This window comes from Malus domestica, chromosome 16 (assembly GCF_042453785.1).
Source record: "Malus domestica chromosome 16, GDT2T_hap1".
In the NCBI taxonomy this organism is placed as follows: Eukaryota; Viridiplantae; Streptophyta; class Magnoliopsida; order Rosales; family Rosaceae; genus Malus; species Malus domestica.
The window spans coordinates 17,787,743-17,814,281 of record NC_091676.1 but is presented as its reverse complement, the minus strand read 5'-3'; the positions used below and the strand labels follow the sequence as shown (position 1 = coordinate 17,814,281).

General features: G+C 40.5%; 1 long non-coding RNA gene and 1 pseudogene across 1 annotated transcript; one reads left to right on the top strand and one right to left on the bottom strand.

Annotated features, from left to right (window-relative positions):
* Positions 1 to 138: 138 nt before the first annotated feature.
* On the bottom strand, positions 139 to 8,944 carry LOC139192962 (uncharacterized). Its single transcript, XR_011577553.1, has 2 exons — positions 8,722 to 8,944; positions 139 to 411 (listed from the first exon to the last, which is right to left on the bottom strand). It is a non-coding gene; the product is annotated as an uncharacterized lncRNA (long non-coding RNA).
* A 102-nt stretch (positions 8,945 to 9,046) lies between these two features.
* Positions 9,047 to 11,787, top strand: LOC139193028 (pentatricopeptide repeat-containing protein At3g23020-like; annotated as a pseudogene).
* Positions 11,788 to 26,539: the final 14,752 nt, after the last annotated feature.

Sequence of the window (26,539 nt, the reverse complement as noted above, 5' to 3'; positions counted from 1 at the left end):
CTACTGCATCCAATGAAACTCTATGTATCTACATTGTCACTGAAATTGTCATCTTCAAGCATTGCATCATTATCCTCATCATATAAGAAATTGTCTGTATCAGAATCACCAATGTCATCATCATTATCACTTTCCTCATAAAGGTAATTGTCCGTATCAGATTTTTGCTCACCATCATATTCACACTCTTCAGTTTGTATGGGTACATCATAATAATATTGAGGCTTACCATGATACAAAGCACTACTATCTTCTTGAAATAAGAATTCGCTGCTAAGACCATTTAGGCAATACCTATTTTCATCAACCTGACTAGACAATTATGTAGAGAATTCATTGAATGATTCTTCATAATTTATTGAGCTTGTGACAATGGTGGTTGAGTTAAGTCCTCGATAACTTGAGGAAAATCTGCACACGTAAAATGAAATACGTTTTATTTTTAAAGAAAGACATGAGCCGATTACACAATGCTACCTTTATCAGGAAAAAAGCACACAATATATCCAACAAATCAAACCTTAGCCCCCAACAACATTGAAAATCGAAGAAGATCGTCACCTTGGTTGTTTGGTTCAGTTTGTCTGCTTGTCATCTTCTCTGGAGTAGTCACCAAAATCTCAGTCGGCAACCCCATAATCTCTAAATTTCTGACCTAATGGATGTTGAAACCCTAAATCGCATAGTATTCAAGTGAACTGAACAAAGTGTCAATTTCTAAATATATGCATCGTATATATTTAGTGGGTGTACAATAAAATGACGTTTTTGTCCTCCCACGTGCCTGGCACATGTCAATTTTAACGGTCTTTTAACGGATTGTCTTGAATTAGCTAACAAATGTAAACACAGGGACTAGTTTGGTCAAACGAAAAATATAGGGACTAAAATTGGCCGATAGAGTAAAACACACAAACCTTTTTGATATTTAAGCCTAATAACAAATATCTAAGAAACCCAAAAGTATTTTCAATAATCATATTAACCAATTAACAACAAGATGAAGTGTTCCAAAATGTATTTAAACTTTCAGGCAATGCTTCTTTTTTTTTCGATATGGAATTCATACTTGAACAATAATCTCTCATTCATTTGCCCAAATACCAATATAAAATGTAAGGTCAATTACAATTTACACTTTTCAAGTTTGAAGTGATTTTCAAAATGGACCACAAGGTTCTAATTTTCTACCTTGTGCTTTGAAGTTTGGAAAGTGTATTAACTTACGTATTTTGTTTGAATATATAACAACAACAACAACAACAAAGCCTTTTCCCACTAAGTGGGGTCGGCCTATGAATCCTAGAACGCCATTGCGCTCGATTTTGTGTCATGTCCTCTGTTAGATCCAAGTACTCTAAGTCTTTTCTTAGGGTCTCTTCCAAAGTTTTCCTAGGTCTTCCTTTACCCCTTCGGCGCTGAACCTCTGTCCCGTAGTCACATCTTCGAACCGGAGCGTCAGTAGGCCTTCTTTGCACATGTCCAAACCACCGGAATCGATTTTCTCTCATCTTTCCTTCAATTTCGGCTCCTCCTACTTTACCTCGGATATCCTCATTCCCAATCTTATCCTTTCTCGTGTGCCCACACATCCCACGAAGCATCCTCATCTCCGCTACACCCATTTCGTGTACGTGTTGATGCTTCACCGCCCAACATTCTGTGCCATACAACATCGCTGGCCTTATTGTCGTCCTATAAAATTTTCCCTTGAGCTTCAGTGGCCTACGACGGTCACACAACACGCCGGATGCACTCTTACACTTCATCCATCCAGCTTGTATTCTATGGTTGAGATCTCCATCTAATTCTCCGTTCTCTTGCAAGATAGATCCTAGGTAGCGAAAACGGTCGCTTTTTGTGATCTTCGCTAGATTGCTCCGGTCATTAGTGTGGATAAGTATATAAATGGATAGAGATAGGAAAGCAAACACAAGATGTACATGGTTCACCCAAATTGGCTACGTCCACGGAATAGAGGAGTTCTCATTAATTGTGAAGGGTTTACACAAGTACATAGGTTCAAGCTCTTCTTTAGTGAGTACAAGTGAATGATTTAGTACAAATGACATTAGGAAATATTGTGGGAGAATGATCTCGTAATCACGAAACTTCTAAGTACCGGAGTGTGGTATCGTCTTGACTTGCCTTATCTGTCTCATAGGTAGATGTGGCATCTTCTCTGGAAGTACTATTCCTTCATCCAGGGGTGGTATCTTTAACTGGTGGAGATGCACAAGGTAATGTATCAATTTCACTTGAAGCTTACTTGTAGTTTCAGGCTTGGTCAAGCGCGATACAAACCATGTAGTAAGAGTCCCCCAAGTCGCCGAGCTAGAGGATCTGCTGAAAGAGGTGACAGACAAGGTAAGCAATCAGAGCTCCGGCTGATTGTTCACATTCTCCCTATCTTGCAAGCAGCATGAAGGATAAAGAGAAGAAAAATGAGAAGATATGATATGGGATACTTTTGCTTTTGAAGAAATAATTTTCCACAGGCTTATTCTTGAACTGGGCTGGAGGGTTTTCTGGTTTCCTCCAGAGTATAAGGCCGACTGAAGAATTTGAGGGTCAAAACAAGTCCATCAAATCTAGAGTACGTTCGACCCTGCTGATATGGGATACTTTTTCTTTTGACAGAGTAGTGGATGCATCGGCACGTGTGTTGGTACGCTTGTCTCCACATGCTTCCTTGTATCCTTCTCACTTGCCCTATCTGATTCCTCAGGCAAATGCGGTATCTTCCCTGGAAGCATAAGATGTTGAAGATGAGTACTCGAGAGCAATGCCAGGTAAGTAATCAGGTAAGGGGTTCCAGGCAGTCAGTTCCTGGCTGGAAGCTTGATTCCAAGTGCTAACTGATTGCTCTCTTTCTCCTTGTCTTGCAGGTAAGAACAAGGCCAAAGGAAAAGACAGGGAAAAAGCATGATATGGGATACTCTTGCTTTTAACCCTGATGATATGAGATATTCTTGCTCTAGTATAACTTGTTTGCAGAGGTATTATCGGGGGGGGGGAAAGAAAGCTGAATATTTCGAAAGGCTTCGTTGGGAGTGCCCTCTCAGATATGAGGAAGAGTTGAGCATTTTTGCAGGTCTGCCTGTCCGTTGGGGATGGAGATCGACATATATAGAAGTCTCCCTAACAACAAGTAGTAATGCTATTCTTTTACCCTGCTTGGTCATAGCACGGTAGTGGGAGCTGCCAGCTTCACATGTTTTAACTCTGTCAGAGCACTTTGAAAAAGTGGTCTGTGGTATCTGGAAAGCTGATGTTGTGTGTGAAGATTACAGACAAGCTTTATCCAAGGAGATCCGGCTCTTGAAGTTGGGAAAGTGGTGCCTCTTCGGTTTTCGAACAAGTAATCCTGTCGGGGATCTGGCTCTCGAGATTCGAAGAACGATGCCTCTTCGATTTTTGAGAAAGCAATCCTGCTGGGGGTCTGGCTCTCGAGATTCGGAGAGCGATGTCTCTTCGATTTTTGAGAAAGTAATTATGTTGGGAGTCTGGCTCTCGAGATTCGGAGGGCGGTGCCTCTTCGATTTTGGAGCAAGCAATCTTGTTTGGAGTGTTTTCTCGAATTTGAGTAAAGGTTGGGCATGTTTGCTAGTTTACCTTGCCACGAAGCACAGAGGTTGACACATAGGGACTTTCTAATTATCCAGCAATGGTACTATTCCTTTACCCTCTCTTTGATTTTTGAGAAAGTAATCATGTTGGGAGTCTGGCTCTCGAGATTCGGAGGGCAGTGCCTCTTCGATTTTGGAGCAAGCAATCTTGTTGGGAGTGTTTTCTCGAATGTGAGTAAAGGTTGGGCATGTTTGCTAGTCTACCTTGCCACAAAGCACAGAGGTTAACATACAGGGACTTTCCAATTATCCAGCAGTGGTACTATTCCTTTACCCTTGTGGGTAATAATATGGTAGCTAGACCTTCAAAATTTATGTGTCTAAACTTTGTTAGTGCTGTTTCTTTGCTATTCTTTTACCCTTCTTGGTCAGAGCGATGTAGTGGGAGCTGCAAGCTTCCCGTGTCTCAACTTTGTCAGAGAACTTTGGCAAAGTTATCTGTGGTACCCATGAGCTACTGTTGCGTGTAGGAAGTGGGTGATTGAACAGTAAGATTCATGTGCTTTCTACTTCACCAGAAATCTTCGACAAAATGCCCATAATTTCCGCAAAGCTGAGTGTGCGTGTGACAGGTGCTGACAAGGCTGGAAAAGTAGGTGCCTTTTCGATTTCTGAGATCAGCCCTCGTGGTCTCTGAGCAGCCCAGCTTTTGAGAAAGCAAGCGCCTCTTCGATTTCTGAGATCGGCCTTCATGGTCTTTGAGCAGCCCAGCTTTTGAGGAAGTAAACGCCTCTTCGATTTCTGAGATTGACCCTCGTGGTCTCTGAGCAGCCCAGCTTTTGAGAACGCAAACGCCTCTTCGATTTCTGAGCATTCGTCTCTTCGATTTCTGAAGCTCCGTCGAGTGCAGATTTTTATAGGGGCTGGCATTAAGTTCCAAAGCACACTTGAATCTCCACCAGTAGAAACTCCATTCTTGCACTTCTAAGATCTTGATTTGTCCGACCTCTTCTCTCTTCAACACCTTTGAAAATGTTTGGCCCCTCCGATCGTCTTTTTGACTTGAACCTTGTTGAAGAGGTAGCCCTGCCTTCTCCAGATAACATATGGCGCCCATCTTTCGTCTCCCCTACTGGTCCTCTTACCGTTGGGGATTCCGTGATGAAGAATGATATGACCTCTGCGGTGGTGGCCAGGAACCTTCTCACTCCCAAAGATAACAAACTACTTTCCAAACGGTCTGATGAGTTGGCTGTTAAGGATTCTCTGGCTCTCAGTGTTCAGTGTGCAGGTTCTGTGTCTAATATGGCCCAACGCCTATTTGCTCGAACCCGCCAAGTTGAATCATTGGTGGCTGAAGTGGTGAGTCTCAAACAGGAGATTTGAGGGCTCAAGCAAGAAAATAAACAGTTGCACCGGCTCGCACATGACTATGCTACAAACATGAAGAGGAAGCTTGACCAGATGAATGAATCTGATGGTCAGGTTTTACTTGATCATCAGAGATTTGTGGGTTTGTTCCAAAGGAATTTATTGCCTTCGTCTTCTGGGGCTGTACCGCGTAATGAAGCTCCAAATGATCAACCTCTGATGCCTCCTCCTTCTAGGGTTCTGTCTAGTACTGAGGCTCCGAATGATCCCCCTCTGGTGCCTTCTCTTTCTGGGGCTCTACCGACTGCTGAGACTTCTCCTAAGCAACCTTTGTGAAGGCTCCCTCTTGTTTGTTTATTTTGACTCATGTATATGTACATATTTGTAACTTATCGGGGATATCAATAAATAAGCTTTCCTTCATTTCAACGTATTGTGTTAAATACACCAAAACCTTCTTCGCTAAGTTCTTTGAATTTTCTTTTGTTGAAGCTTGTATGTTGAAGCTTTATGAGTGGAGCATGTAGGTTGAGGTAGTGTTTCCTTAATTTCCCGAGTGAGGAAAACTTCTCGGTTGGAGACTTGGAAATTCCAAGTCACTGAGTGGGATCGGCTATATGAATCTTTGAACGCCATTGTGCTCGGTCCTGTGTCATGTCCTCCGTTAGATCCAAGTACTCTAAGTCTTTTCTTAGAGTTTCCAAAGTTTTCCTAGGTCTTCCTCTACCCCTTCGGCCCTGAACCTCTGTCCCATAGTCGCATCTTCTAATCGGAGCGTCAGTAGGCCTTCTTTGCACATGTCCAAACCACCGTAACCGATTTTCTCTCATATTTCCTTCAATTTCGGCTACTCCTACTTTACCCCGGATATCCTCGTTCCTAATCTTATCCTTTCTCGTGTGCCCACGCATCCAACGAAGCATCCTCATCTCCGCTACACCCATTTTGTGTACGTGTTGATGCTTCACCGCCCAACATTCTGTGCCATACAGCATCGCCGGCCTTATTGTCGTCCTATAAAATTTTCCCTTGAGCTTCAGTGGCATACGGCGGTCACACAACACGCCGGATGCACTCTTCCACTTCATCCATCTAGCTTGTATTCTATGGTTGAGATCTCCATCTAATTCTCCGTTCTTTTGCAAGATAGATCCTAGGTAACGAAAACGGTCTCTCTTTGGTATTTCTTGATCTCCGATCCTCACCCCTAACTCGTTTTGGCCTCCATTTGCACTGAACTTGCACTCCATATATTCTGTCTTTGATCGGCTTAGGCGAAGACCTTTAGATTCCAACATTTCTCTCCAAAGGTTAAGCTTTGCATTTACCCCTTTCTGAGTTTCATCTATCAACACTATATCGTCTGCGAAAAGCATACACCAAGGAATATCATCTTGAATATGTCCTGTTAACTCATCCATTACCAACGCAAAAAGGTAAGGACTTAAGGATGAGCCTTGATGTAATCCTACAGTTATGGGAAAGCTTTCGGTTTGTCCTTCATGAGTTCTTACGGCAGTCTTTGCTCCTTCATACATATCCTTTATACCTTGGATATATGCTACTCGTACTCCTTTCTTCTCTAAAATCCTCTAAAGAATGTCTCTTGGGACCCTATCATACGCTTTTTCCAAATCTATAAAGACCATGTGTAAATCCTTTTTCTCATTTCTATAGCTTTCCATCAATCTTTAAATTAATGAGTTTGTTTTTTCTTAATGTGGTGCAGTTGTGGCTTATACGTTAGTCATACAAGAATCTCAAGCTTATTGTCACACTCCGATCCCAAGATACGTCCAGGATTGACACGTGACGTCACTAATTCTTGTTTATCTATCATGTCTTGCCCTTGGAGAAGACAAAAAATAAACAAGGATTCAACCACGTAGTAACTTCCATTTCATGGCTGCATCTAACCCTTGCGTTAGACTGCCTACGTACCCTAAATAGAGATTTAGCCATCCGTAGTTCACCAATTATTAAACTCTGAACTTTTCTCAATATACTTCCTAGTAGAAAACATAAAGTACCCCACTATATATAAACCGAGATTTGTCATTTCATCATTCACATATATCACATGCTTTCCAACACCATTCCACAAACATGTCCACTAATAAATTCATGAGTCAAAGATGCACGATATTATCCTTTAACTACGTTAATCGATCAACGAGATAACATATCATTCATGAATTTAATTAAAGAACTCTACATAATTCCCTATTTGGATTATAAGTAATAACATGGTAAATCTAATTTATACTCACAAGGTCTATAGTGGGTAATTCCCATTCACTTGAATCGAGGGTTCCAAACTAACTTTATGGAAATGAGCAAGAGTAAGGATTCTAGGCCACTCCACGGAATCCAACTAAAATATGGCCGCCTACCAAAATGTAACAAGTACAACTAATCCTCATCACCCTAGAATGTGTATGGTCCCCCATTGCGACTATACTAAGCAGAACCATATGCATAATTTAAGCATGAAGGCAGTGATCATCCATCGTGGATATGCTAAGCATGATCACCCCTGAAATATGTATGGTCCCCTCATCGCGGATATACCAAGCAGGACCACATCCTAACTCTAGGTAGTGATCACCCATCACGGATATGCCAAACATGATCACTCCTAGAATGCGTGTGGTCCCCCATTGCAGTTAAACTAAGCAAAACCATAGGCATAGTCTAATAACGTAGGTAGTGATCACCCATCGCGGATATATCAAGCATGATCACCCCTAAAATACATAAAGTCCCCCATCGCAGATATACCAAGCAGGACCACATCCTAACTCTAGGTAGTGATCACACATCGTTAATACACCAAGCATGATTACTCCTAAAATGTGTATGGTCCCCTATTGTGGATAAACCAAGCATAACCTAATTGTGCAGGCGGTGATCACCCATCGCAGATATACCAATCATGATCACCCCTGAAATACATATGGTCCCCTATCGCAAATATACCAAGCAGGATCATCCATGTACCACTGCTACATGGTGCAGTTAGATCAACACACAACCTACTTACCCTTATCTTAAACCCTTACGATTTACAACGTAAGCACCTGCACTATCAACTTCTCACGACCACTAACTATCTTGTCATACCAACATAGAAGATCTATATAATACTTCTAATAAGATTCTGGACTTGCATTTCTATACTAGCAATTGTACATTTCATTCGTATCATCTAGAAAGTTCAATAAACATGTATAACACAATAAGGTGCCACTTGCACATAAATCAAGGTGCACATCACCTGGGATAGCTCACTAATTAAGATGGCCCGCTAGGCCCCATTGGGTCTCTAGTAATGCTAATTTTAGTATTGAAGAACACTTCAAAACATTTTCAACAAAGTCAACCATAGTAATCCAATCAGGAAGATCCGTCCACCGGATTTTTTATTTGTAGTTCCTAAAGTTCTTAAATATTACATACAATAACATACTAAATTTGGTGACGTTTCAATGGTTGGATAGCTGTTTACTATAATATTCAAGTGGCAGACATTAAAGAAACTAGGTTCGAACGATGGAATTTCATCGTGTGGATGTCAAATATGTAATCAGAGTATCGAATTTAACCTAAAAAGACAAAGTCAGCCCATTACCCATGAGCAGCCGCATGCGGCGGTTTCCTACGAATGGAAACCAAAATTTTCGACCAAGTCCAAAAATCACCAAATTTCACAAGATTATAGAAAATAACAAGGGGAAGAATTTTCATACCTGTGACAGAGTTCAATTCCATCAGGAATTACCTGAAATCGACGAGAGGCTGCCGGAAACCCTAGGATTGGTGCCATTCGAATCATCGTCCATTTAAACTTTGACGCCTCACCCAATGCTTAACACTTGTTCCTAGGTCTAAGGGGAGTTGAACGATGGTGGTGGCAGATGGTGGTGATTGCAGCCGAGAGACTCACGGAACCCACAAGTTTGTTCTTCACGAAACTGGGCATAAACCCAGTTGGGTTAGGTGGAAAGTGGAAAGGAAATGGCGATGTGATGATTAGTGGTGGTGGATCGACTCAATTCATCGGAAAATCGACATAATTTCGTGGAGTTGAACGGTGGTGGTGGCAGATGTTGGTGATTGCGGAAGCGCGGATTGCAGTCGAGAGACTCACGGAACCCACAAGTTCGTTCTTCACGAAACTGGGCATAAACCCAGTTGGGTTGGGTGGAAAGTGGAGAGGAAGTGGCGATGTGATGATTAGTGGTGGTGGATTGACTCAATTCATTGGAAAATCGACGGAATTTCGTCGGAATTGTGTAGGAAAAATTGGGTCGGTAGTCGAGTTAGGAACCGGGTCTCGTGAGGATCCGGGTTGGCTGGTTCCTCCCACTTTCCTTTCCATCCTTTCTTCTCATCCTGATTGGTCTATCCCTCCCTCATTTCTCTCATTTTCTCCGTCTCTCCCTTGCCATTTGGCAACTTCTAGTCTTCTTTTATTTATTTATTTATTTTATTTTTATAAATGCCTTTAATTTATTCATTTCAACTCCGATTCGCGAACGATTTTCGCATACGCGCTCGTAGGATTGAGCCATGTCCAATTGTACTTAGTGTGACCTCGTACAGTCTATGAATTTTTAACTATTATTATCCAAAATTCAAACTTTGTAATTAATTTAATTAAAATCTAAATTTAATAAAACTCTTATAAATTCCCGAAAATAATATAAAATCTCGCTAATACTACGTAGTTTACAAGAGGGCACTTCTACAACAAGTGCTTGTGGATTGCAGAGCTCATTGCATTCTCATGTTTCTTTGAGCTCGCATACATACAATACATTAATTGACACATATGAAAAGGATGGCCAACTTAAAGAAGCATATGAAATATTTGCAGTGATGCTTAGGGAAGGAATTGCACCAACCACAGTGACTTTCAATACAATGATTCACATTTGCGGTAACCATGGCCGGCTAGAAGAAGTTGCTTCCTTTATGCAGAAAATGGAAGAGCTTCGATGTCCACCCGATACAAGAACATATAATATTCTAATTTCCCTCCACGAAAAGCATGATAATATAGACATGGTGACAAACTACTTCACAAGGATGAAGGAGGTTCGCCTTGAGCCAGACCCTATGAGTTACCGCATCCTTTTGTATGTATACACATTAAGGCACATGGTTACCAAAGCTAAAATTCTTATATCAGAGATGGATGAAAGGGGACTTGAGATTGATGAATTCACGTAGTCAGCTTTGAGTAGAATGTACATAGCTGCTAGGATGCTTGAGAAATCATGGTTTTGGTTCATGTGATTTCATCTTTCAGGGAAAATGAGTTCTGAGTGCTTTTCTGCCAACATTGATGCATATGGAGAGTGTGGGCATATTTTGGAAGCTGAAAAAGTTTTCATTTGCTGCCTAGAAGCGAAGAAATTGAGTGTCCTCGAGTTTAATGTGATGATTAAAGCTTACGGGATAGGGAAACAATATGGTAAAGCATGTCAGCTGTTTGATAGCATGGAGAGTCATGGCGTAGTTCCGAACAAATGTAGTTATAGCTCTCTCATACAAATTTTGGCTATTGCTGATATGCCACATATTGCTAAACCCTATCTCCGGAAGATGCAGGAGGCAGGATTGGTAAGTGATTGCATCCCGTATTGTGCTGTGATATCAAGCTTTGCAAAATTAGGACAACTGGAAATGGCGGAGAAACTATACAAAGAGATGGTCATATTCAATGTTGAGTTGGATGTTATAGTCTTTGGGGTGTTGATAAATGCTTTTACTGATGTCGGAAGTGTTAAAGAAGCTCTGAGTTATGCTGATGCAATGAAAAATGAAGGTTTGCTTGGGAACACGGTGATTTACAACTCCTTGATCAAGCTCTATACTAAAGTTGGGTTTTTGAAAGAAGCAGGAGAAACATACAGACTTCTTCAGTCATCAGAGGATGGTTATGCCATATATGCTTCAAATTGCATGATTGACCTTTATAGCGAGCGATGTATGGTTGAGCCATCAGAAGAACTCTTTGATAGCTTGAAGAGCAAGGGAGCTGCAAATGAGTTTACATATGCAATGATGTTGTGCATGTATAAAAAACAGAGGAGGTTTGAGGAAGCCATTCAGATCGCAAAGCAGAGGAGAGAACTGCAACTTTTTACTAATTTGCTGAGTTATAATAATGTGCTTGGACTGTATGCAATGCATGGCAGATTCAAAGAGGTAGTGGCAACTTTCAAGGAAATGATAAAAGCTTCCATTAAACCTGATGATTGTACATTCAAATCACTTGGAATTGTTTTGGTGAAATCTGGGATTTCGAAACAGGCTGTTGGCAATCTGGAAGTATCAATGAAGAAGGATCCTCAGAGTGGTTTGCGAGCGTGGATTTCAGCCCTCTCTTCTGTTGTGAGATTAAATGAAAGTAATTATCTGTAGATACACTCTGCTACGAGCGTTTGAGTAATGACCACCAAGCCTTGTAGTCCAATGCCTTGCAGATCAATGGAAGTCAATGAGGGAACTGGGCTGTGGAACTTCAGGTGTAGAAGTTGAATTATGCATGCAAAGTTACATCTAATGTGCCACTCAATGGTACAGAGAAGGGAGATGAAAATTTTGACAGGATAAAAATGTAGATGACATGTCGGTTGACAGGGGCGAGAGAAGTGACCCTGTATAGAGCCGATTGCTCGGAACAAGAATTGTATAGCCAACTCTACCGGAGAAATTCCTCGAATCAAATTGAATATTATGTAACATCCTTGTATGACCAGTTGTGGCACTTAATATACGTTCTTCAAATTATCTGAATTTTGTAGAAAAGAAGAGTATCAGAGTTGTCATTTTGTGGTAAAATTCAATCAGTGTAGTTGCCTTGTTTGTATTGAATATTTATTGAGCAAGGTTCAAATACCATGTTAGTTAACTCAGTGTCTTGTTTCATAAGCATAACGCAGAATTTTCTCTGCGTTTTTTCAGCTATGAACCACTCTTCTTTACAAAAGCATCTCTTGGTGGAAGACGCATTATGGAAATTTTCTTAATACTCTTTCTTCTAAAGTTCACCCACAACAAACTTCGCTTGAACACTACACTGAACTTGGTTAGGCGAGTTGGTGTTGGTAGTGTGCTCGTAGGGTTGTGTTCGAGTTTGAATCCTCATCATTCACATAAATTATTTAAGTAGTTTAGAATATTGTATTGTTACTTGATCCATACTAGTTAATGGGAAACACGTAAAAAGTCAAAACTACAAAAACAAAATCCTTGTATGTCATGCAATAATATTATATTGAGGTTTGATTATTTTCGAATGGGAAGTTATAGACCCATTTGACAAACATTTTGTTATTATTTTTCGGATTTTTAAGCCCAAATGATTCATAAGATTAGCATAATTCATCACTTTAGTTTCTGAGATTTCAAACCGATAGAAGTGGGCTTGAGATTGTCCACCGTCAATCATTTTAGTCATTATGTGAAAAATCTTCGTTAAATTGAAGAAATCACCAGTTCAAGTTGATGGGTTGATTTGACAAAATATCCTCAATTTAACAAAGCATTTTCACATAAGAACCAAAATGATTTATGGTGGACAATCTTAGAAACCATTTCTATCGATTTTAATCTCAATGACCAAAATGAAGAGTTATGTCGTTCTTAGAGACTATTTTAACTAAAAAGCCTTATTTTTTACATTTTGTGCTTAAGACGTGGAGAAAGTGTATAGATAAATGAACATTGAAAAAGGATGGTGGGAGTGAGAGGAAAAAGTAAGAACGAATGAACGAAAACAACATTATTCAAATTGAAAACAGCTTAAAATAACTTTTCATCTTTTATTGTTTTGATTTTGATTTTGTGTTAATTTCCTAGTATAATTCTTCAACATTTCTTCTATCATGTCCTCCACGCTTCTATATCTCGTTCTCTCATTACTTCCTTTCGATATCTTACACAAAAATCCAACTTAAAATTGAAAGTAATTAAAAAACAAAAATCCAATTTATGGATAAATATTTTAGTTGTGAAGAACTGTTGAAACAAAAATATTTTGTAGAATGTGTTGCGAAATTTAAATTAACCGAAATTAGTCCAACTTAGTTCCAAATTTAATGCTCGCAAGCGTACGAATCATTCGATATTATAGAAAGCAAGCACTTAATATCGTCCCTCAGAAAATGATTTAATTCTTATCAACTAACTTAAATCCAATTATAACGAAGTAAAATTAGCAAAGATTGATGAAAGATGGATTTGAGAACTGAAACTAATAGTTAAAAACAAATGAAAACAAGAAAGTTTGATCACAATGCAAAAAGTGGCAGCCAAGTACACAAATTGTAATTCAGTTGAGTAAAACGCTAGAGCATCCGACTCACCAAAACCAATCCAACTTATTTTATGCAGTGAACTATGAACAAGTACTCAACCTCATTGATAGTCAAATCTCCCCAACACATGTAATATCTATGTGTTGACCTAAAAACTACCAAACCTACGTGGCGTGCAGGCCGAGTAACTAATGATCTAACTACGTCATTCGGTTGTATGCGGGCGTGCCAACTCGTCGGCCAAGCTTGGCCGAGGAGTAAAATATGTTGATGTTGCATTGAACGCACTGCTGACTTCTTAATCTTGCAACTGCGACCAAGGAAGGAACACGTCTCGGCCTTCGGGTTCTAAAGCCTGAAGACAAGGCTGCTAGTTTTGCGAAGTTTATGGATCGTTGGCACCGAGTTTGGTCACAATGATTATATTCGTGAGAGTATAAGCAAGCCGAACTGGCTCCAAACTATACGGACACAAGTACTCAAAATAGATATGTCTTGATGGTAAACGTGGTTCGGCTGTCAGAATGCCGAACTCTAAACCCTACTTGTGAATAACCAATCATAAACAACTTGGTGTTCAATGTGCCGAGCCCAGTAATTTGTAACATCTCACTTCGCTGAGAAGGCTAATGAGATGACCTCTACCAATAAAGATTCGAAAATCCTTTTAGGCCGAGACTTGGATAGATAACCATTCGGCCTCGACGCAGTGCTGTTTATCCAAACTGAAGGTGCTTCGCGGTCAGCTAATTTTACGGCTACAGTGCTGTTTATCCAAATTGAAGATGTTCGCCGGTTGCCTTCACAGTTCTGTTTATCCAAACTGAAGATGTGTTGGCAGAAAAGAAAATAAAAAATCTCAAGGTTGTTGAGAGGTTTCGCGTAGAGTGAGAGTTTGCGTAGGGCAGTTTGTGTATTGAGTTGGAGAGGCATTTTCCGTTGCCACTGCCTTTATATTTATAGGGACGAGTACGCGGTTGATAAACTTTCAAGTTCCACCATGCTACTAAAACTCTTTCACCGTTCAAACCTCGATCAAATCCTAATCTCTCTAGTGTAATCCGCATGCATCTTTATCCTGTGCCCATCACAGTTTAAACAATATTTCATGATGAGGCCACGTGCTTGATGAGATGTGTTTCTATCTCAAATGGGACTCTAGGTTGATAACAATGAGCCACGTGGGCTTGTCTCTGCTTCAGATGTTACATGCATGCCTATCTTCATGCAATCTTCATTAATTCACATGGAAATTTACATTGATGAGATGTGTTTCTTCCATGTGATGCCATTTGACAAGACTCTTGGCAGGATGCCAAGGATATTCGGTCCCACCATAATCTTTATTCATGCATGCAAGCTAACCTTCTACCACATCACATCACCATTTTCTTATCCCATCCATAGGCTAAAGCCTATCATGACCATCACATCCCAGCCATGCCACGTGATAAGAGTCCCAACTCGAACTGTGTTGTTTACTTCCAGATCGCAGATATAGTTTGCATCCCATTTATCTTGGATAGGAAAACGTTAAGATAATTCCTTATTAAAAGATAATTATTATGATAAAACAATAATAATAATAATATCCTTTAACAATAACAAAATTATCTTCACTTTCTCATTCAACGGTCTAAAATTTTGTTCATTCAACGGCTTCGATTACTCGGGCCGATAGTGTAAAATCGGGCGCAAACACTATGGCATCTAGACTATTACGTATATCCCAATTTGAAACCATCCATGGCATCTAGAATAGTTTAACATAATGAAACTCATTACGATCAGTGGAAATTTATATAAAGACTACACAAATCCTAGAGTATGGCATCTACTACTAGGCAATTCATGGTATATATTTGCAAGAAGTTATCACTCATTTTGAAAACACGGCATCTGCACAACTTGCATCAAATCTACCAAGTACAAGTCAAGATGGTAGCTAATCACCAAGACTAAAACCAAGCATATAAACATAGCAAACGATACTCAATGAAATTGAAAACTTAAAATAATTTACTTGAGAATATAAGCATTCATAGTCATGGCTACATCGTAGCCCTAGCTAAGGAAAATTAGTTCTAAAACATAGATGAAATTGTCATTGTATTCATAATAAAAATAATAAGACAATTGAGTTTAGAAAAAACATAGAAAAATCCTTATTCTCTGATGCTGCTGTCTTTCGTATGCCTCTTCTGTCTGATCCGTCATTCCTCTCCTTCTTTTCCCCTTTTACTTTTTCGTAACCGACAAAAAATTAATCCCAATTGATTGTTGACAGTAAAAGAGAGGAAACAGTAGAAGTCTTCAATTATGTGATGGCCACTCTTTGGTACATTAAGGCACCCAAATGAATTCTGAATCTATTAGCATCAAACTTGTGCCCTTGATCTCCTTGCTGTTGTTTACCCCTTGATTTCGATAACTCAGTAAATCCATTTAAAACATCAACAGCCAAATCTCTCTTTAATGCCTTCACACCAAAATCCATAATATAAGAGAACACACCACAAGAAAATCAAACAAATTAGGAGCAAGAAAATATGGGAATAACATTCCTGTACTTTCCTTTTCTGTTCTCCCCCAACTGTGCAACTCGAATTTCACCTTCCAGGTCGTCTTTGCCACTTTTCAAAAATTGCCCAAACTCCAAAAGTTAAGATAATCAACCCAATGCTCCAGATTCATCTTGTCGCAGAGATCCACTGATTGAAAATTTGGTGGATGAAGTACTATCTCTGGTGGTGTGTGGAATTGAACACTATCATTTTCTTTTCTTTTTCTTGAAATGGAATTGGTTGGCTACCCTTGTAGAATGCCAAGAGGTGATTGCAGCATTCCCTTTCTTTTGGAACAAAAAACAATAAAAACTCTTTCCCATGGAATTGGTAAGAAGCCACGCGCAAGTAAATGGTCTAGTTGACTAGTCAACGCTCCTGTTAGACTTATAAAACAATAAGATCCCTACAGGAAAAATTCAACCAAATAAGCTGCTGTCTAATTTCTAAAGGAAAGATTTGCATAAGATTTGGATGAGCCAAAAATGTAATTAAAAATTTCCCAACTTGTGAATATCACTTAAGACCAAGTTTGCCTTAAAAAAAAATTATGATAAACACACTTCAGCTCAATCCACTTACTAAACAAAACCAAATTCCAGCTACTTTACTTGATTGAACTTAAAAGGATTGAATTCATATTTTTCTCAAAACCATGTAATTTCATTCATTTAGAACAAACATGACACAAGAAAATGTAGCTTTTGGAGTAAAATAAGTAGTAAAATATGCACTCATCAGAATGCATAGTCATTCACCTTAAATTTGATATCAAAAGTTAAAAATAAATGAATGTGATTTTAGAGTTGCAATCTTAAATCATTATATCGAATTTAAAAACAAGTAACTACTTGATCACTTGGTGATAAAAAAAAATAAAAAAATAAAAACAGAATTCTCTTTTCAAATGTCATATTCCTAAAAAGACAAAAGTTTATTTATTTTTAAGCCTATTGTGAAACAAGGTGGTGGTTGACAATGGGAAAAGGGATCCTCTCTGGATTCCTTCCTCCTAATTCATCAAGTTCGGGGATCTGAGCCAGTGAAATTTGATTCAACGGCTACAAACAAGGGCTCATTTTAAAAGTTATAATAACTTTAATCATTAGATCAAATTTTAATGGTCTGAATATCTGAACTTGGTGGATTAAGAGGAAGGGATCTGGAAATGATCATTTTCCTTGACAATGACATAAAAAATGATGATTGATTTAGAAAATATCTTGATGATACAGAGAGCAAAAGAAGCATGGAGCAAGGCACCGCAACATTAATCCTCCCAATTCAATTTGCTTTATGGTGTATTGGATAACTTTTTGTGTAACTTTAACTCATAGTTATATGCATCAAGTTTGCACATTTAACTTACACAAGGTTAATATTCCTCTTTAGGGTTTTTCTAGGGTTTCTCTAGGAGAGCGGCATGACAAAATTACGGCAATGACCATAGAGTATTGATTTGCTGTGCACGACGGAACGTGGAGATCGACGCAGATAGTGTGGCTTGGTTGGAGTGGATGTTCCGACGACTAGCACAAATGGTTGGGGATAATTTACGAACAGTCTGCAGGTTAGGGTTTCATGTGGTCCAACGCATGATGGAGGACATGGTGATCAAGTTTGCAGATAGACTGGCTCTCACGGAAGAAGAGAAATGGATTTTGTGATTGATGAAAAGGAAAGCACACTGCTTCGAACTGATAGAGTTTTCCTAGTCAGGAGGGTCCTCTCATGAAAAACGATAAATAAGGAGTTTAAATGCCAGATGGTAAATCTCTGGTGCCCTAAGGCAAGGGTTACAATAGTGGAGATGGATGATGGGTTGTTCTCCTTTGGGTTTGACAGTGCTCGGGAGAGATCGATGCTGATGAGGGGAGGACCATGGCTATATGATGGTGCCCTACTCGTATTGGCAGAGGCAGATAACCTAGTGTACCCTGCTAGGGTTCCGCTGCGATTGCAGAAGTTTTGGGTTCAAGTGAAGGGTTTGCCCCTAGTGTATATGACTCGTCATATGAGGTAGTTCATAGGTAACCAGAATAGGGTGCATGTGTTGACTAATCAAAATCATAAGGGTGATCTATTTGGTAGCACTCTACGCATTCGAGTGGAGATAGATATTACGAAGCCACTAAGACGTAACCTTCTGCTTTCAATTCAAGGTACGGAGATTGGGATCAATCTGAGATATGAAAAACTCCCTGTCACTTGTTTTCTCTATGAGGTCATTGGACATATGAAGGAGCAGTGTTTGCACTTTAAAGAGAAGAATGATGATGATTTTGCTAAGTCGTATGGACGATGGTTTCAGAATGATGTGTTGGGAGATAATTATAGGTGGTCTCAAGGCACGTGCTTTGGATTTGAGGGGTCAAAGGGATGGTCTATAACAGTGTTGACGCATGTTAATGATAGGGAAAACATGATTAATACGGCAGAAGAACAGTAGGGAGTATTGGAAGCAACTCCGGTGATGGCTGCAGTGGGATAGTCAGGTAGTGGGATTCGTGGAGAGACGATGGATGATGCCACCATTAATGGCGACATTGATATCCCTGACTTGAATACTGAGGTTGACCTGGAGGAGATGAGAGAAGATTTTGTAGTAATTACACTAGTGCAGCAGGTCCCGACAAATCAGGTAGACATGGGGTTGAAACTATTTGGATTCGACTTAAATGTCATGCCTACAATGCACGGAGATGATGGTCAGTTTCATATGGAGTCAATAGAGAGGGAGGTAGGGAATGCTATACATGGGCTGAAGATTATTGAGCCTCGAGGTGGAGGCGAGATTATGGTGGGTCGAGAACTCGGGGCTGAGTTCAGACCCATTCAACCTTATGCCTATCATCGAGATCATCAGAGGGTTAGGAAAAGGAGACCAAGACGAGAAAGACATGGAGGTAGTTTGTCAAGTATCATGCAACCTATTGCACAAGATGAAGGGGGGTTAAGGAAAAGGTTGTCTCGGGAAGATGAGGAAGTGGTATCTCAGAGCAAAGGTAGAGGAAAGTTGGATGCTAGTTTGGTGCTGTCCAGTTCATCGACGAAGGTTGACAAGGGTCAACCCCGCCGCAAGCAATGAGTTGTCTAAGTTGGAACTGCCGGGGGCTTGGGAACCTTCATGCAGTTCATGCACTTCAATGGTTAATATCCAGTCAAGATCCCACTGTAATGTTCTTGTGCAAGATAAAAAGTAATTCTCGTTGCATGGACCGTTTACGTTTTAAGTTGAATTTTGATCATTGTTTTACAGTTGATAGTCGAGGTAGTTCATGGGGCCTATGTGTTCTTTGGAATGATGAAATAAAGTTATGTTTAAGGTCATATTCTTAAAACCATGTTGATTTTGATATGGGTGTTCCGGGTGATACAGACCATTGGCGATTTACTGGTTTTATGGTTATCCAACTATTTGTGACAGATATATATCCTGGAGATTGTTAAAGACTCTTGCAGGCAATGATTCTAAACCTTGGTTGTGCATTGGGGATTTCAATGAAATCCTTCAAGCCAATGAGCATGGAAAAGGTAATATTCGACAGGATAGACTAATGGAGGGATTTCGAGATGCAGTGCAATAGTGTCGGCTGGTGGATCTTGGTTTCTCAGGAAATAAGTTCATGTGGTTTACGACAAAAATGGGTGGAATGAAGGTACGACTGGATAGAGCTTTGGGTAATCAAGAATGGATGGCGATATTCCCTCATTCTAAAATGCATTATTTAAACAAAACTTCCTCGAATCATGTGCCGATTTTGCTTAATTAGTTGGGGCATAACCTAATCCGATGGAAGAAACAATTCTGTTATGAGGAATGATGGCATTTGCATGAGGGTTGTACTAAAGCGGTATTGGGGGGGGGGACGGACCCAAGAGGTGGAGGGCTCACCAATGTTCCAGGTTACCGAGAAAATTAAGATGATGAGGATAAAGCTCAATAATTGGGCTCATGGTAATGTAAGGGTAGGACCAAAATCAATTAGAGAAGTAGAGGATAAGCTTACGAGTTTGTTAGGACAACCATTCACTGATAAGTCCATTGAGCAGAAAAACACGCTAATTGGGAAGTTGAACTGATTGCTTGAACAAGAGGAGCAATTTTGGAGACAACTATCGAAGGAAAATTGGATTAAACTTGGGGATTGCAATACCAAGTATTTTCATCAGAAGGCTAATAAGAGGCAAAAGTGGAACTGTTTATACGGGTTAATGGATGATAATGCTTGTTGGCATGATGATCGTAGGACTATGAAGGAAGTTGTGGTGTCTTATTTCACAATACTTTTTAGTTCAAATGGAGTAGAGAGTTTTGACGATATCTTGTGTCTTATCACGCCTAAGGTGACGGAGGAGATGAATCTTTCCCTGATAAGCCTATTCACGGATAAGGAGATCAAATGTGCTGTTTTTCAAATGCATCCTACAAAGGCGTTGGGACCAGACGATATATCACCGGGATTCTACCAGAAGCACTGGGGAGTGGTCTGCAAGGATGTTTGTAATGAGGTTCAGTCCATGCTCCTATCTGGCCATATTCTACGAAAAATCAATTATACACATGTTACATTAATTCCCAAAGTCAAAGATGCTACAATGATGACACAACTTCGCTCTATTAGTTTGTGCAATGTGTTGTACAAAATAGTGGCAAAGGTTCTCACGAACAGATTGAAGCTTATTCTCCCGCATGTTATTTCTCCTACTCAAAGTGCCTTCGTTCCGAGACATTTAATCTTGGATAATTATTTGGTAGTTGCAGAAGTTGCTCATTATATGCATAAACGGTCCTCAGGGTCCAATGGTTTTATGGCATTGAAAGTAGACATTAGTAAAGGCTTATGATCGTGTGGAATGGAAATTTCTTAAGGCTATGATGCAGAGACTGGGATTTTCTGAAAGGTGGATTCATATGGCCATGTTGTGTGTTTCAACGGTGACTTATTCATTTAAATTGAATGGTGCCCTGGTGGGTTACGTGTATCCAGAAAGAGGACTACGCCAAGGGATCCTCTATTCCCCTTTTTATTTATTATATGTGCAGAGGGCTTCTCAGCCCTATTGACAAAGATCGAGTTTGAAGGAGAGTTACAGGGGATCAAAGTTTGTTAAGCTGCTTCTAGTATCCACCATTTTTTTCGCTGATGATAGTTTACTTTTTGCCCGAGGTACCATTAGTGAGTGTCATAATATTAAACAGGTGTTGCGGACGTATGAGTTGGCCTCTGGACAAGTGGTTAATTTTGAGAAAAGTTGCGTTTCGTTCAGTTCCAATCACTATGTTCAGTTCCAATCACTATGTTCAGTTCCAATCACTATGTTTATGATAAGCAATTATTGGCTAACTGTCTTGGGATGAGGCGAGTGGAATTTCGTGATAAATAATTGGGTTTGCCGGTATTTCGCAAGTCAAAGGAAGAAACCTTCGAGTATGTGAAAGATAGGGTGTGCAAAAAGTTTTGATAAATACATTGGCTCAATTAGAGAGTGTTGTGTAAGTCTAAACAAGAAGGTGGTCTTGGATTTAGAGATCTTTATGCGTTTAACTTGGCTTTGTTAGCCAAGCAGGCATGGCGGCTTCTGCATGATACCGAGGGCCTTGTGTATCGTGTGTTCAAGGCTCGATACTTTCCTATTACAGATTTCCTTGAAGCTTGGGTAACTTCTAATAGTTCATATGTCTGTCACAGTATTGTTGCCTTAAGACCGATGCTTCAAAAATGACTTCAGTGGAAGGTGGGTGATGGGAAGACGATTCACATATGGAAGGATATTGGGTGTCAAATGAGTCATGTAACATCCCACTTCGCCCAGGGGAGTGGATCATGTAAGCTTTATATGTATATTCTCATCTCTACCTAGCATGAGACCTTTTGGGAGCTCACTGGCTTCAGGTTCCATCGAAACTCCGAAGTTAAGCGAGTTCGTACGAGAGCAATCTTATGATGGGTGACCTACTAGAAAGTTCTCATGTGAGTTCCCAGAAACAAAACCTTGAGAGCGTGGTGGGGGCCCAAAGCGAACAATATCGTGCTACGGTTGAGTCGAGCTCTGGATGTGGTGGGGGCCTGAGCCGAGATGTGACAATTTGGTATCAGAGCCAATCCCTAGCCGGAAGTGTGCCGACGAAGACGTCGGGCCCTTAAGGGGGGTGGATTGTAACATCCTACTTCACCTAAGGGAGTGGATCCTGTAAGCCTTATATGTATATTCTCATCTCTATTTAGCACGAGGCCTTTTGGGAGCTCACTGACTTCCGGTTCCATCAGAACTTCAAAGTTAAGCAAGTTTGTGCGAGAGCAATCCTATGATGGGTGAACACTGGGAAGTTCTTGTGTGAGTTCCCAAAAACAAAACCATGAGGGCGTGGTCGAGGCCCAAAGCGGACAATATCATGCTACGGTGGAGTCGAGCCCTGGATGTGGTGGGGGCTCGGGCCGAGTGTGACAAGTCCTGTCTTTGGATTTTGACCCCGCCACCCGTACATTGGAATGATGAGGCCACCGTGAGAGCCATGTCGATCATAATGCCATGTCGATGATAAGTAGTGGAATGTGCGATTGTTGAATGAGATTTTCTCCCAGGAAGAAGTGGAATTAATTCAAGGGATCCCACTTAGCTTACGTAACATTGCCGATAGAATAGTTTGGCATTATGATCAACATGGGAAGTTTATGGTTTAGAGTGCTTATCATGTTGCTCGGGGGATAATTGCAGCTAGTGGGGAAGGGACTACAGGCTCTCATTCGGCTACTAGTAACAGTGGGAGAAGTTAAGGAAGAAATTGTGGTCGACTTGTGTCCTTAGGAAAGTAAGATTTGTGTGTGGCGCGCATGTTTGGATTCGTTGCCTACAAGATCAAATCTTTGTAAGCGAAGAGTGCCAATCGAGGACGAATGTGTAGTGTGTGGATGTTAAGTGGAATCTGTGGAGCATGTCTTGCGGGATTGTCAGGCAGCGAGAAAGGTGTGGTTTCCAGGCTTGGGCTTGTGTGGATGCTAGGCACGGTGTGAATTTTATGAATTGGTTAGCCAATCTTCATATACAGTGTCATGCATTGAGATTTGATCTATGTTAATGTTGATCAGGTCACTATGGCAACATTGGAATGAAGTGTTGTGGATGGTAAGCCTCTAAACCCTGTGGAGATTGTGCTTCGAACTGAATGTTGGTTACAGGAATTCCACAGGTGCCATAAGATAGATGCAAATAAGGGAAGATGTGAGTTACATAAGTGGAAAAAACCTGAGGAGGGATGGGTCAAGTGTAATTTTGACGGAGCATGGAATCAAAGACAGAACCGGGGTGGGTTTGGAGTGATGATACGCAACCAGTTGGGGGAGTTTCTTGGTGATGCAGCATGTCCCATTGAAAAGACCACGTCTGCCTTACATGCGAAGTTTATGGCAGCTAGACAAGTTGTATTGCTGGTCAAAAGGTTATACTCGGCCGAAGTACAAGTTCAATTTGAAGGTGATATGGGTTTGGTATTGACAACCATGAAGGGCCAATGAGATGACAGCTCTGTTCTTAGTCCCATTATAAATGACTTGCGGTGCCTTCTTATGGAGTGGTCGACTTCGAAGAATAGTCATGTCCAACGAGAAGGAAATTCGGTGGCGCATAGGCTTGCTCAATTAGGGATTACTAGTGCCCAAGATATGGTATGGTTCGAGGAGCCTCTGGATTTGATTCAAGATATTCTTTTTGATGAAGGATTGTAAGTTTGATTGTTCATTTGAGGATAGGTTTACTGTTGTGCGGGACATTCTTTTCCTTCGACCGAGTTGAAATCCCCGACAAAATTTTTATCGAGACCCATTATGCACACTATCCTCAGTTTGTACAAATTCTAATTTGTTTGGTGAATATTGTACCTTTGTTTTAAAAAAAAAACTTTAACTCAAAGCTGAAACTCCCATTGGCAGATACCCAGCTAAGTGTTTTATGTTGCCAACCAAAATATCTTCTGTCTTCTGACCATCTGAATAATATGATGCGAGTGAACTGGCGCTTGTTTTTCTGTTCAAGCAACGAACAACAAACAAGTAGCTAGCATGCCAATTTCTTTCTAAATTTCTAATTCCAATTTGGAATAACATAATAATTCACTTCTTTTGTCGTATTGAACGTTCACAATTTTTTTTAATATATAAATATACAAATTAGCACTTGATTTTCTCGACCTTAAGGACTTACATAGGTATATATTCCTCCTCCAAATAATACTGTGGCGTTGCGTATTATGTATGCATTCAACTTTCTAAAATTGTATTATTAATTCATAACGTACGTAAGTTTCTTACATAGTGAATCGTGACTGATTGAATCAGCCTCGTGGATGTCTGAAAAAACAGCAATAATACAACAATCGTTGTGTTTAACTGTATATGTTGAGACTCTTGTTCGGATTCCCATGTCATCTATAAAAGATTTGATTTTTCATGTTGCACAAGGCACCAATGTAACTCCAAACAAAAGGGCCCACCGGTTCTTTCATCCTATTTATTAGCCCAATTAAATCCACGATTAAGGATGCGATTAACAAATGAATATTAATTCAATTCTAGTCGTATCACAATGTTGTGACAAATACAACAACAACAACAACAAAGCCTTTTCCCACTAAGTGGGGTCGGCTATATGAATCCTAGAACGCCATTGCGCTCGGTTTTGTGTCATGTCCTCCGTTAGATCCAAGTACTCTAAGTCTTTTCTTAGAGTCTCTTCCAAAGTTTTCCTAGGTCTTCCTCTACCCCTTTGGCCCTGAACCTCTGTCCCGTAGTCACATCTTCGAACCGGAGCGTCAGTCGGCCTTCTTTGCACATGTCCAAATCATCGGAGCCGATTTTCTCTCATCTTTCCTACAATTTCGGCTACTCCTACTTTACCTCGGATATCCTCATTCCCAATCTTATCATTTCTCGTGTGCCCACACATCCCACGAAGCATCCTCATCTCCGCTACACCCATTTTGTGTACGTGTTGATGCTTCACCGCCCAACATTCTGTGCCATACAACATCGCTGGCCTTATTGCCGTCCTATAAAATTTTCCCTTGAGCTTCAGTGGCCTACGACGGTCACACAACACGCCGGATGCACTCTTACACTTCATCCATCCAGCTCGTATTCTATGGTTGAGATCTCCATCTAATTCTCCGTTCTCTTGCAAGATAGATCCTAGGTAGCGAAAACGGTCGCTTTTTGTGATCTTCGCTAGATTGCTCCGGTCATTAGTGTGGATAAGTATATAAATGGATAGAGATAGGAAAGCAAACACAAGATGTACGTGGTTCACCCAGATTGGCTACGTCCACGGAATAGAAGAGTTCTCATTAATTGTGAAGGGTTTACACAAGTACATAGGTTCAAGCTCTCCTTTAGTGAGTACAAGTGAATGATTTAGTACAAATGACATTAGGAAATATTGTGGGAGAATGATCTCGTAATCACGAAACTTCTAAGTATCGGAGTGTGGTGTCGTCTTGACTTGCCTTATCTGTCTCATAGGTAGATGTGGCATCTTCTCTGGAAGTACTCTTCCTCCATCCAGGGGTGGTATCTTTAACTGGTGGAGATGCACAAGGTAATGTATCAATTTCACTTGAAGCTTACTTGTAGTCTCAGGCTTGGTCAAGCGCGATACAAACCATGTAGTAGGAGTCCCCCAAGTCGCCGAGCTAGGGGGTCTGCTGAAAGAGGTGACAGACAAGGTAAGCAATCAGAGCTCCGACTGATTGTTCACCTTCTCCCCATCTTGCAGCAGCATGAAGGATAAAGAGAAGAAAAATGAGAAGAGATGATATGAGATACTTTTGCTTTTGAAGAAGTAACTTTCCACAGGCTTATTCTTGAACTGAGCTGGAGGGTTTTCTGGTTTCCTCCAGAGTATAAGGCCGACTGAAGAATTTGAGGGTCAAAACAAGTCCATCAAATCTAGAGTACGTTCCACCCTGCTGATATGGGATACTTTTGCTTTTGACAGAGTAATGGGTGTATCGGCACGTGTGCTGTTACGCTTGTCTCCACATGCTTCCTTGTATCCTTCGCACTTGCCCTATCTGTTCCTCAAGCAGATGCGGAATCTTCCCTGGAAACATAAGATGTTGAAGATGAGTACTCGAGAGCAATGCCAGGTAAGTAATCAGGTAAGGGGTTCCAGGCAGTCAGTTCCTGGCTGGAAGCTTGATCCAAGTGCTGACTGATTGCTCTCTTTCTCCTTGTCTTGCAGGTAAAAACAAGGCCAAAGGAAAAGACAGGGAAAAAGCATGATATGGGATACTCTTGCTTTTAACCCTGATGATATGAGATATTCTTGCTCTAGTATAGCTTGTTTGCAGAGGTATTATCGGGGGGAAAGAAAGCTGAATATTTCGAAAGGCTTCGTTGGGAGTGCCCTCAGATATGATGAAAGGTTGAGCATTTTTGCAGGTCTGCCTGTCCGTTGGGGATGGAGGTCGACATATATAGGAGTCTCCCTAACAACAAGTAGTAATGCTATTCCTTTACCCTGCTTGGTCATAGCACGGTAGTGGGAGCTGCCAGTTTCACATGTTTTAACTCTGTCAGAGCACTTTGAAAAAGTGATCTGTGGTATCTGGCTCTCGAGATTCGGAGAACGATGCTTTTTCGATTTTTGAGAAAGCAATCATGCTGGGGGTCTGGCTCTCGAGATTCGTAGAGCAGTGTCTCTTCGATTT